This window comes from Chiloscyllium punctatum, chromosome 39 (assembly GCF_047496795.1).
Source record: "Chiloscyllium punctatum isolate Juve2018m chromosome 39, sChiPun1.3, whole genome shotgun sequence".
Taxonomy (NCBI): domain Eukaryota; kingdom Metazoa; phylum Chordata; class Chondrichthyes; order Orectolobiformes; family Hemiscylliidae; genus Chiloscyllium; species Chiloscyllium punctatum.
Window position 1 is genome coordinate 8182590 of NC_092777.1, and position 12206 is coordinate 8194795.

The following is a 12206-nucleotide window of genomic DNA, read 5'->3' on the forward strand; positions in this document are numbered from 1 at the left end:
AGTGATAAAGACACCAATGTTGCTTAAGGTAGGACAAAAGTTGAGGTGTTGTTACGGGGACAGGAAGCTTGTCCTAATTAGAGGGAGGCTGAGGGAAGGGAAAAATTTTCTTTTGATTTGGCACAGTATAAATTGGAGGATGGGGCTGGTTAGGATTTTTCTTTGTAACGAAGCACCCTGGTGGGGTAGACTACTTTTCTTTCTTTACGCTGCTGTCTGTCACTTCAGTTAATATGCAAATACCATTGAAAGGAAATTAATTCTGTGGCATGACTGCACCACTCAGTAACTTTGGGACAGGTGGGAATAGTTCATTTTGTATTATTTCAAAAATTGTGACTGTAAGTTAGAATTACACAGGAATATGTGGCACAGATACAGACCCTCTGCGTACGCAATCCATGCTGATGTCTGTGAGTCTAGAGTCCTACAACTCGGAGATAGAGCCTCTTCTCAACTTCTATTTCGATCATTACACCCATATATTACCTTCTCCCCTATATGTTTGTCTACCTTTCTTTAAATGCATGTATATTGATTGCTACAAACATTCCCTCTGGTAATGAGTTCCACTCTTCAGGTACTCAAGTTTTTTCTGAATATTTTTAAACTGGAAATTGCAAGTGCATCATGAAAACTGTAGAATTTAGGAACATGGTTAGTTTAGTAGTTATGCTGGGGTAGCGATAGCCTAGTGGAATTATTGCTGGACTGTTAATCTAGAGACCCAGGTAACATTCTGGGGAGCTGGATTCAAATCCTGCCATGGCAGATGGTGGAATTTCAATTCAATGGAAAAAAATTCTGGACTTAGACTCTAATGATGCCCATGAATCCATTGTCGATTGCTGGAAAGAACCCATCTAGTTCTCTAATGTCCTTTGGGGAAGGAAATTGTCACCCTTACCTGGTCTGGCTGACATATGACTGCAGACCCACAGCAATGTGGTTGACTCTGAGCTGTCCTCTGGACAGTAAGTTAGAGCAATAAATTCTGCCTAGCCTGTGATTGAATCAAGAAAAAGAAATAGTTAGAATTGCAGTGGAGTCCCAATATTTATTTGCATTGAATTGGGTAGAGTTCATAGAGTCCTACAGCTCGGAGATAGACCCTTTAGTCCATGCCCATGTATTTGTCCAACTGCCTTTTAAATATTTTTAATGTACTCACCTCAGTCACTTCTGCTGACAGCTCATTCCACATGCATCCCACCCTCTAGTTGCCCCTAGAAAACTATTTTCAAACCTGCAGAGATTGTGAATTTAGGCACATACTTTACTAGCTGAATGCACAATGCATGATTAATTGTAATTTTAAAAATCTCACAACACCAGATCATAGGTCAATAGGTTTATTTGGAAGCATTAGCTTTCAGAGTGCTGCTCCTTCATCAGGTAGCTATGGAGCAAGATCATAAGACACAGAATTTATAGCAAAAGATTACAATGTCATACAGCTGAAATGATATATTGAACAAACCTAGATTGGTGTTAAGTCTTCAGTCTTTTAGAATGGGTGGCAGGTTTTGATTCATAAAATGAAAACCCCAGGACTACTTTTAAATCTCATTTTCAACAAAACTTAAGATAACTCTTTTATGTCTTTGTCATCTCCATGTTGCAATATTCCAACATCATCATTGCTGGTCTTCTATCCTCCAGACCAAAAGCCTCTTTAATTCTGCCTTGTTTTTCTGTCAAGCTTGTCCATCATCCCCATTTGTTAACCCTCCTTCTCACTTAGTATCTTAATTTAAAATCCATTTGTTTTTGTTCATTCTTTTCACCTTGGCCTCACCACAGTCTGCAGTCACTGGGTAGACGCTCTCATTAATGCTGTTTTTTTTTCTGATGACAGCTATTTGTATGTTTGTGTCCTCACAGCATTTCGTTGTTCATAGGCCCTCCAATCTAGGTCCTGCTCTCTGAAGGTCCCTTACTATACCTTGCTGCTGTGTCCACCTGACTAAAATTTCATCTCTTCAGCTTTTGGCCTTACACCTAATGTCAGACATGGTGTCTGTATTCTCTTTACCAATTCATAAAGCTTGTATTAGAGAAGATGATGAAGATTTTGTTGAAAGCCCTGATGAGAATCAAGTGTGGTACCAACCCTGCTGGCTAATTTGAGCTAAATACATCATCAATAAATCTACTAAATACACAATATATTTTAGCTTTGCATAATTAGCAAATGTATGTTGTGGTTGTGTTCGCCGAGCTGGGAATTTGTGTTGCAGACGTTTTGTCCCCTGTCTAGGTGACATCCTCAGTGCTTGGGAGCCTCCTGTGAAGTGCTTCTGTGATGTTTCCTCCGGCATTTATAGTGGTTTGTCTCTGCCGCTTCCGGTTGTCAGTTCCAGCTGTCCGTTGCAGTGGCTCATTCGATATAACGGCACTGTTCACCTGTATCGACGAAACCCTAGCCAGAGAAACAATAGTCAACCTGCTGGACATACAAAACAGATAAAAGGACGGTGAACCTATCAACAAAGACGGCATACTCAAACTACAGGACCTGTGCCTCACAACACACTTCACATTCAACAACCAAATATATGAACAAATCAATGGCACACCCATGGGCTCACCCATCTCTGGACTCATAACAGAAGTGGTAATGCAAAGATTAGAACAAGCAGTCTTGCCGCAAATTCAACCCAAACTCTGGGTCAGATATGTGGATGAACACCTTTGTAATCACCACAAAGGTATACAGGAAAGCCACACGCACAGACCAAGTCCTGAACTACGAAAGCAACCACCCCAACACACACAAACGAAGTTGCATCAAGACACTGTTCAAAAGGGCCACAACACACTGCAGTACACCAGAACTGGGCGGCACGGTGGCACGGTGGCACAGTGGTTAGCACTGCTGCCTCACAGCGCCGGAGACCTGGGTTCAATTCCCGCCTCAGGCGACTGACTGTGTGGAGTTTGCACGTTCTCCCCGTGTCTGCGTGGGTTTCCTCCGGGTGCTCCGGTTTCCTCCCACAGTCCAAAGATGTGCAGGTCAGGTGAATTGGCCATGCTAAATTGCCCGTAGTGTTAGGTAAGGGGTAGATGTAGATGTAGGGGTATGTGTGGGTTACGCTTCGGCGGGGCGGTGTGGACTTGTTGGGCCGAAGGGCCTGTTTCCACACTGTAAGTAATCTAATCTAATCTAATCTAAACTGCAAAAAGAGGAAGAAGAACACCTATACAATGTATTCGCCAAAAACGCGCAATTTCATCAACAGATGCCTAAGGGAAAAACAACGGAACGAGGACATGCCGCAACCCAAAGGACTAGCCACACTACTATACATCAAGAGCATTTCTGAACTGAGAGCCAGACTACTGCAACCACGAGGACTCATAACAGCACACAAACCAACAGCCACTCTCAGACAACAGCTCAACAAGACGAAGGACCCGATACCCAGCATAAGCAAAACCAATGTAGTGTACAAAATCCCAAGCAAGGACTGCACAAAACACTACATAGGACAAACAGGAAGACAGTTAACGATCCGCATCCATGAATACCAACTAGCCACGAAACAACACGACCAGCTATCCTTAGTAGCCACACACTCAGATGACAAGCAACATGAGTTCGACTGGGACAACACTACTATTATAGGACAAGCCAAACAGAGAACAGCCAGGGAATTCCTAGAGGCATGGCACTCATCCACAGATTCAATCAATAAGCACATCGACCTGGACCCAGTATACCGGCCACTGCAGCGGACAGCTGGAACTGACAACCGGAAGTGGCAGAGACAAACCACTATAAATGCCAGAGGAAAGATCACAGAAGCGCTTCACAGGAGGCTCCCAAGCACTGAGGATGTCACCTAGACAGGGGACGAAACGTCTGCAACACAAATTCCCAGCTTGGCGAACAGAACCACAACAATGAGCACCCGAGCTACAAATCTTCTCTCAAACTTTGAATTAACAAATGTATTCCTAATTATCATGTAGCTTCTGAAATGTATGAATGCAGAGTATGGGCAAGTCTGAGCCTGAAATGGGGCAAACTATTGTAAATAATGAATACAATAAATAAATGGGAGTCTCAATGAGACTGCAAATTACATTACAACCCTGTTAGGGACAAGTAACATTTTTTAATTGAAGTAGATGAAGTTGGAGATTCCAGGTACTCAGTAAGGGATCTCATACCAAGAGGTTCTGCTGTTTTGAACAAATATAACAAAGTTTTACTCCTCAAGATTCAAAAAAGACTACGCTTTACACATATGTATATTTCAACATTCAGAATTAACAGGAGATAAATAGGAGTTAACAGACAAACTGTGATCAACCACTTTGGACAATGCATCAAATCTCAGATGCAATTCCACACACACAGATGGATTTCTCAGCAAATTGCACAGATGGCACACAGTCACTAAATCTCATTAAAGCATCATCTCCTTTACAAAGGATTCTAGCTGTCTACATTTAACAGTCAAGCCTTGAAATTCCCTCAAAAGCCACTCTGTCATGGTTTGCCTCAATGACTGCTTGTGCCCTATTTGTTAATCCTTTCCACAGACTGCACTCCAATACCGACTCACAAGCACAATGCCAGGTCTTTTGCATTCAGCAAACCTCATCAGACGGCACTATCCTAGACATCTCTGGAGTCTGTTAATTTTCAGCTGCATACAATAATACTGCTGTGGGTTTTCTTCACCTCCTTTCCTTGGAAATTGAAACTTCAAGTGTTGTATGCTAACCCTGGTGCATATTAAGCATATGATTATCCAGTGACCATTTAAATGCCTTTAATCTTAGCGAGTCCACTACTATTGCATGTGGGGCATTCCATGCACTTACAACTCTCTGAGTAAAGAACCTATCTCTGATATCTATTGTATATCTATCAGCCCTCAATTTAAAGCTATATTCCCTCATGCTAGCCATCACCAACGGAGAAAAAAGGCTGTCACTGCCCACCCTATCTAATCTTCTGATCATTTTGCATGCCTCTATTTAGTCACCTCTCAACCTTTTTTTCTTTAATGAAAATAGCCTCAAGTCCCACAGCCTTTCATCATAAGACCTTCCCTCAGTACAAGGCAACATCCTGTTAAATCTCATCTGAACCCTTTCAAATGCTTCCACATCCTTCCGATAATGTGGCGACCAGAAGTGTACGCAATACTCGAAGTGTGGCTGCACTAGAATTTTGTACAGCTGCAACATGATCTCATGGCTCTGAAACCCAATCTCTCAATCAAGAAAAGCTAACACACTGTATGCTTTCTTAACAACCTTATTGATCTGGGTGGCAACTTTCAAAGATCTATGTACATGGACACAGATCTCTCTGCTTATCCATGCTACCAAGAATCTTATCATTAACCCAGTACACTGTACTCCTGTTACTCCTTTCAAAGTGAATCACCTCACCTTTTCTGTATTAAACTCCATTTGCCACCTCTCAGCCTAGCTCTGCAGCATGTGTATGTCCCCCTCAAACCTGCAACATCCTTCTACACTGATGTTATCTCTTATAATCCTTTCCAAAACTTTGCACACAACTGAAGTAAGGCTCACTGGTCTATAATTAACATGGTTGCCTCTACTCCCCTTGAACAAGGGGAAATTTGTTATCCTCCAATCTTCTGGAACTATTCCTATAGACAATGACAACATAAAGATCAAAGCGAAGGGCTATGTAATCTCCTCCCAAGCTTCCCAGACAGTCTTGGGATAAATCCCATCCAGCCCAGGATGCTTATCTTTTTTCACACTTTCCAGAATTACTAACACCACCTCCTCGTGAACCTCAATCCCATCTAGTCTAGGAGCCTGTATCTCAGTATTCACCTCGACAACATTGTCTTTTTCCAGTGTGAATACTGACGAAAAATATTCGTTTCATGACTCTCCTATCTCTTCGGATTCCATGCATAACTTCCCCACTATTATCCTTGACTGCCCTAATCTTACCCTAGTCATTCTTTTATTCTTGATATACTTATAGAAAGCTATAGGGTTTTCCTTGATTCTACCTGCCAAACGTTTCTTATGTCCCCTCCTGGCTCCTCTTAGTTCTCTCTTTAGGTCCTTCCTGGCTAACTTGTAATTCTCAAGCACCCTAACTGAGCCTTCCCATCTCATCCTAACATACGCCTCCTCCTCCCTCTTGACAAAAGATTCAACTTCTTTAGTGAACCACAGTTCCCTCACTCGACCACTTCCTCCCTGTCTGACAGGTACATACTGATCAAGGAAATGCAGTAGCTGTTCCTTGAATAAACTCCACATTTGAGTAGAGTCCATCCTCTGCAGTTTCCTTTCCCATCCAATGCATCCTAAATTTTGCTTCATTATATCATAATTGCTTTTCCTCCATCTATAACTCTTGCCCTGTGGTATAAACCTGTCCCTTTCCATCACTAAAGTAAATGGAACTGAATTGTGGTCACGATCACCAAAGTGCTCACCTACCTCCAGATCTAACACCTGGCCTGGTTCATTACCCAGTACCAAATCTAATGTGGCCTCGTCCCTTGTTGGCCTGTCTACATACTGTGTCAGGAAACCCTCCACACATTGGACAAAAACTGACCCATCTAAAGTACTCGAACTATGGTGTTTCCAATCAATATGTGGAACGTTAAAGTGCTCCGCCACAGCTACCCTGTTACTTTCACTGTTATCCCGAATCATCTTTTCAATCCTTTCTTCCACATCTGTGGAACTATTTGGAGGCCTATGGAAAACTCCCAACAGGAAAGGAGGGTGACTTCCCTTTTCCTGTTTATAACCTCAGCCCCTACTACTTTAGTAGATGAGGCCTCATCAAACGTCCTTTCTGTGACTAACGCTATACATCCCCCTTTTTTTCTACCTCCCCTGTTCTTAACATCTAATTCCTAGAACCTGTAAAGCCATTCCAGTCTCTGCTCTATCCACGTCTCTGAAATGGCCATAACATCGAAGTCCTAGGTACGAACCCATGCTGCAAGTTCATCCACCTTATTCTGATGCTCCTGGCATTGAAGGAGACACACTTCAAAACACCTTCCTGCTTGTCGGTGAACTCTTGCAACCTTGAAACCCTATTTCTGCCCTCACTGCTCTCAACCTATGCACGAATGGAAACAGAATAGAGATGTACAGCACAATCCAACCCATCCATGCCAAACAGATATCCCAACCCAATCTAGTCCAATCTGCCAGCACTCGGCCCATATCCCTCCAAGTCCTTCCTATCCCAATGCCTTTTAAATGTTGCAATTATACTGGCCTCTACCACTTCCTCTGGCAGCTCATTCCATACGCATACCACCCTCTCCGTGAAAACGTTGCCCCATAAGTCTCTCTTATATCTTTCCCCTCTTACCGTAAACCTATACCCTCTAGTTCTGGACTCCCTCACCCCAGGGAAAAGACTTTGCCTATTTGTTCTATCCACGCCCTTCATGATTTTGTAAACCTCTATAAGGCCACCTCTCAGCTTCCGGCACTCCAGGGAAAACAGCCCCAGCCTGTTCAGCCTCTCCCTATAGCTCAAATCCTTGTAAATGTTTTCTGAGCCCTTTCAAGTTTCACAACATCTTTCCAATAGGAAGGAGACCAGAATTGCACACAATATTCTGTCACTATCCTGTCTACCTGCGACTCCACTTCCAAGGAGCTATGAACCTGCACTCCAAGGATTCTTTGTTCAGCAACATTCCCTAGGACCTTACCATTAAATGTGTAAGTCCTGCTAAGATTTGCTTTCCCAAAATGCAGCACCTCACATGTAACTGAATTAAACTCCATCTGCCACTTCTCAGCCCATTGGCCCATCTGATCAAGATCCTGTTGTAATCTGAGGTCCACTTTGCTCTCCACTACACCTCCAATTTTGGTGTCATCTGCAAATTGACTAACTATACCTTTCATATAAATGATGAAAAGTAGAGGGCCCAGCACCAATCCTTGTGGCACTCCACTGGTCACAGGCTTCCAGTCTGAAAAACAACTCTCCACCACCACCCTCTGTCTTCTACCTTTGAGCCAGTTGTGTATCTAAATGGCTAGTTCTCCCTGTATTCCGTGAGATCTAACCATGGGGAACCTTACTGAAGTCCATACAGATCATGTTCATTGCTCTGCCCTCATCAATCCTCTTTGTTACTTCTTCAAAAAACTCAATCAAATGTGTGAGACATGATTTCCCAAGCACAAAGCCATGTTGACTATGCCTTTCCAATGCATGTACATCCTGTCCCTCAGGATTCCCTCCAACAACTTGCCCACCACCGACGTCAGGCTCAGGCTCACTGGTCTATAGTTCCCTGACTTGTCCTGACCACCTTTCTTAAACGGTGGCACCACGCTAGTCAGCCTTCAGTCTTCCGGCACTTCACCTGTGACTATCTATGATACAAATATTTCAGTAAGAGGCCCCAACAATCACTTCTCTAGCTTCCCACAGAGTTCTCAGGTGCATCTGATCAGCTCCTGGGGATTTATCTACTTTTATGTGTTTCAAGACATCCAGCACTTCCTCTGTAATATGGATATTTTTCAAGATGTCACCATCAATTACCCTACATTCTATATCTTCCAAGTTCTCTTCCACAGTAAATACTGATGCAAAATACTCATTTAGTATCTCCCCCATCTCCTGTGGCTCCACACAAAGGCCGCCTTGTTGAGCTTTGAGGGGTCCTATTCTCACCATAGTTACTCTTTTGACCTTAATGTATTTGTAAACACCCTTTGGATTCTCCTTAACTCTATTTGCCAAAGCTATCTCATATCCCCTTTTTGCCCTCCTGATTTCCCTCTTTAAGTATAATCCTACTGTCTTTATACTCTTCTAAGGATTCACTCGATCTATCCTATCTATACCTGACAGATGCTTCCTTCTTTTTCTTAACTAAACCCTCAATTTCTTCAGTCATCCAGCATTCCCTATACCTACCAGCCTTTCCTTTCACCCTAACAGTGACTCTCTGGACTCTCGTAATCTCATTTCTGAAGGCTTCCAATTTTTCAGCCGTCCCTTTACCTGCGAATCTCTGTCCCCAGTCAGCTTTTGAAAGTTCTTAGGCTAATTTTGACGGTATTAGGCATTCTCCAATTTAGAACTTCAACATTTAGATCTGGTCTATCCTTTTCCATCATTATTTTAAAACAAATACAATTATGGTCATTGGCCCCAAAGTGCTCCCCCACTGACACCTCAGTCACCTGCCCTGCCTCATTTCCCAAGAGTAGGTCAAGTTTTGCACCTTCTCTATTAGGTGCATCCACATACTGAATCAGAAAATTGTCTTGTACACACTTAACAAATTCCTCTCCATCTAAACCCTTACCACTGTGGCAATCCCAGTCTATGTTTGGAAAGTTAAAATCTCCCGCCTTAACCACCCTATTATTCTTACAGACAACTGAGATCTCCTCTGTAATACAATCCCAATAAGGTGATCATCCCTTTCTTATTTCTCAGTTCTACCCAAATAACTTTCCTGGGTGTGTTTCCGGGAATATCCTCCCTCAGGACAGCTGCAATGCTATTCCTTATCAAAAATGCCACTCCCCCTCCTCTCTTGCCTCCCTTTCTATCCTTCCTGTAGCATTTGTATCCTGGAACATTAAGCTGTCAGTCCTGTCCGTCTCTGAGCCATGCTTCTATAATTGCTATGATATCCCATCCCATGTTCCTAACCATGCCCTGAGTTCATCTGCCTTCCCTGTTAGGCCTCTTGCATTGAAATAAATGCAGTTTAATTTATTAGTCCTACCTTATTTTCTGCTTTGTTCCTGCCTGTCCTGAGTGTTTGACTCGCTTCTGTTCTCAACTGTACCAGTCTCAGATTTATCTCTTTCCTCACTAGATCTCCTTAGGTCCCACCCCCCCCCCCCACCTTACTAGTTTAAATCCTCCCAAGCAGCTCTAGCAAATCTCCCTGCCACTATCTTAGTCCCCTTCCAATTTAGGTGCAATCCGTCCTCCTTGTATAGGTCACTTCTACCCTAGAAGAGATTCCAGTGATCCAAAAATCTGAATCCTTCTCTCATACACTAGCACCTCGGCCATGCATTGATCTCCTCTATCCTATTCCTGCCCTCACTAGCATGTAGGAAGGGAAGGGAGGAGTCAGATGGACCAAGTGAAGTTAAGAGTGGGGTGGAAATTGAAAGCAAAATTGATAAATCTTTCCAGTTCCAGATGAAATGGAGGAGATGGTGATGTACCTCTCAGCAGTCTTTAAGGTCCACTCTCCAGGACATCCTCGTCCACTCCTTCTCCACGTCCAGCACCTCACGGCATTGCAGAAGATACACTTACCCGTTCACCTCCTCCCTCCTCACTATCCAAGGCACCTGACACACCTTCAAAGTGAAGCAACAATTTACTTGCACTTCATTCAATCTAGTCTAGTGTAATTGCTGCTCTCAATGTGGTCTCTACATTGAGGAGATGACATATAGACTGGATGACTGCTTTGCCGATCACCTATGCTCAGTCTGTTAAAATGACCCCAAACTTCCACTTGCCTGCCACTTCAACACATTGCCATGTTCCCTGACCACGTTTCTGTTTCGCGCTTGCTGCAAGCTCCAGCGAGACTCGAAGTTGGAAGAGCACCACCTCATTTTCTACTTGAAATCCCTGCAGCCTTCAGGGCTTAATACTGAGTTCAATAACTTTAGAACCTGAACACCTTGTTTTATGTACTTTACATACCCCCTGCACCCCAGGTCTTGAAATGTCATGTGTTCCTTTGAGTACAGCCAACCCATAAGTCCCCATTATCTCCTATCTTTTCTTTCCTGGCCTATTTCCTCAATTACTTTTTGTGCCTGATTCTTTTTCTCTCTCTCTCTGGGCTCCCTCTCCATCTATCTGCTCATTATGTCCCAATGTTTCTGTCATCAACATAAATACCACTTTTTCTTAGCTGTTGTCAGCTCTGAAGAAAAGTCACTGGACCTGAAACATTAACGTTGTTTTCTGTCCAAAGGTGCTGCCAGACCTGTTGAGTTTCTGCAGCAATTTGTGTTTGTGTATGGCTTTTCACCCAAAAATGGGAATTTGGTTCAGGTGTGCCATGGTGTCAACATTCTAGACAACCTCACGCCACATATCTGGGGGTCTCCACGTTCCTCTGAAGCTTTAACCTCGTGGCTGTGAGGGGCCCTGTTTCTGTGTGTCACCATCAAGAAGACCAAGTAAGGACTTGACAATGGAGAGCCAGGGTCCTGATACGAAGGGACTGAACATTTGGTTGTCTTTTTCATATTGCTGAAGATCATTGTTGTAACCTGAAGAAGAGAAGCAAACTAGCACATGATCATATCAACACTCTTCTGTGTAGTGCTACATGTCTCTATAAAACAGCACATCTATAGAAACTTCAATGCCTGAGCAAAGTTGAGATCCATATGCCAGAATTTCACAGCTCGAAGGACATTTTTGAAATATGAATTTTGAAACTCTTGTAAGAAGGAGGTCAGTCAATTTGCACATAGCAAGCTCCTACACACAGCATGATAGTAATGATCAGATAATCAATTGTTGTGATGTTGTTTGTGGGATAAATATTGACTAAGGCACTGGGGGGATCTAATCTGCTCCTCTTAGAAACTCAGCATACATAAGGTAGATATTGATAAATGTCTGATTACCAATGATATACAGGGTTATTGGGATGAGGTGGAGAAAATAAATGGAAGCATTAAATCAGGCTTGAATATATAGAATGACAGAGCAGTTTCATTGGGTTAAGTGGCTGTCCCCTGTTCTTATGTTCCTATGTACCTATGAAATTGTGCGGTCTCATGTTTAAAATCTACCCAAGTAGGCAAATTGGATTCAATTTAACATGTTAATTGAAAGACAGCACCCCAATGAAACACTCCCCCAGTGCAGGTGGTTAGTAGAGTGTCAGCTTTGGGTTTTTTTGCAGACTGCAAATCTCTCTACAACAGGAGCTGTGCTCTCAGGGAGGTGTAGTGTCTGATGCATTTGAAACTGGATTGGAGGAGGAGGGAGGAGTGGAGTGACCTGGAGGGAAAGAAATTTTGAGTGAGATTCCAACTCCTTTAACACCACCCATTTGTACATTTAAAATCCTTTCCATTGTGACTCACTCATACTTTTATTACATCCAGGTTTTTCAGTGGTCTCCTTGAAGTAGGCAAGTTTGGAGGAGCCAGGCCAGTGGGAGTTGGAGGATGTCAGGTCTGTGGTG

The 12206-nt window shown here is 43.1% G+C and overlaps 1 protein-coding gene across 3 annotated transcripts in view; it reads left to right on the forward strand.

Annotated features, from left to right (window-relative positions):
• The window catches only part of recql5 (RecQ helicase-like 5), a 134166-nt gene that overhangs the window by 19379 nt on the left and 102581 nt on the right, over window positions 1-12206 (forward strand). The window lies entirely within an intron of this gene.